Source organism: Myotis davidii, unplaced genomic scaffold (assembly GCF_000327345.1).
Source record: "Myotis davidii unplaced genomic scaffold, ASM32734v1 scaffold534, whole genome shotgun sequence".
Lineage (NCBI taxonomy): Eukaryota > Metazoa > Chordata > Mammalia > Chiroptera > Vespertilionidae > Myotis > Myotis davidii.
In genome coordinates this window covers 2,998,705-2,999,622 of record NW_006286678.1, presented here as the reverse complement: position 1 = coordinate 2,999,622, position 918 = coordinate 2,998,705, and positions in this window count along the sequence as shown.

The window sequence follows — 918 nt, the reverse complement described above, 5'->3', positions numbered from 1 at the left end:
GCCCGCAACCCAGGTACATGCCCTTGACCGGAATCGAACCCGGGACCTTTCAGTCCGCAGGCCGACGCTCTATCCACTGAGCCAAACCGGTTTCGGCCAGTTGACCTTTTTTTATATTTTGGGGTGTTGTTGTTTTTTGTTAATCCTCACCCAAGAATATTTTTTCCATTGATTTTTTTTTTTTTCTAGTGAGAATGGATGGGACGGGGAGGGAAATAACAGAGAGAGAAACATCAACAGGCTGCCTCCCGCACATGCCCCAATCAGGGCTGATTGAGCCTGGAACCAGGAATCAATCCCGTGACCCTTTGGTCTGCATGCCAGCGCTCTAACCACTGAGCAGCTGGCTAGAGAGGTAGAGGGGTGTGTGTGTGTGTGTGTGTGTGGGTGGGTGTGTGTGTTTAATACAAAAGGAATACCTGCTAGTAAAAAAAAAGAAAGAAAACTTCATATAGATACGAATAAAGTAGACAGCATTCCCCTAGTTCCTTTCCTGAGAGGTTACTTTCTCAGCATTTACTATGTCCCAAGCACTGCTCTACAACAGCTCCGTGAGGTGGGTAACATTTTTTTCCACTTCATAGTTGAGGAAACTGAGGCACAGAGAAGTTCATGGCTTGGCCAAGGTCTCAGAGCTAGTGGCTCATCCTGGGAAGGGTCTCTGGTACATTGTATTCCCCAGCCTGTAGCTTGTCAGGGCAGACAGACTGGGGCTCTCACCCTATACCCGAGCTGTATTTGTACAAAGATAATGATTTTCAGATCCTATGGATAGCTTTGGAGGCATGTTTAATGTAGAAAGAAGCCTCCAGAAAGTCAAGACTCATGCCTGCCAACCCCGGATAAACAAGTTCCCCGGGGAAGGATTAAAAAGGACAAGGTCTGAAACGGGTACTGCCTGTCCCAGCCACAGTCCCT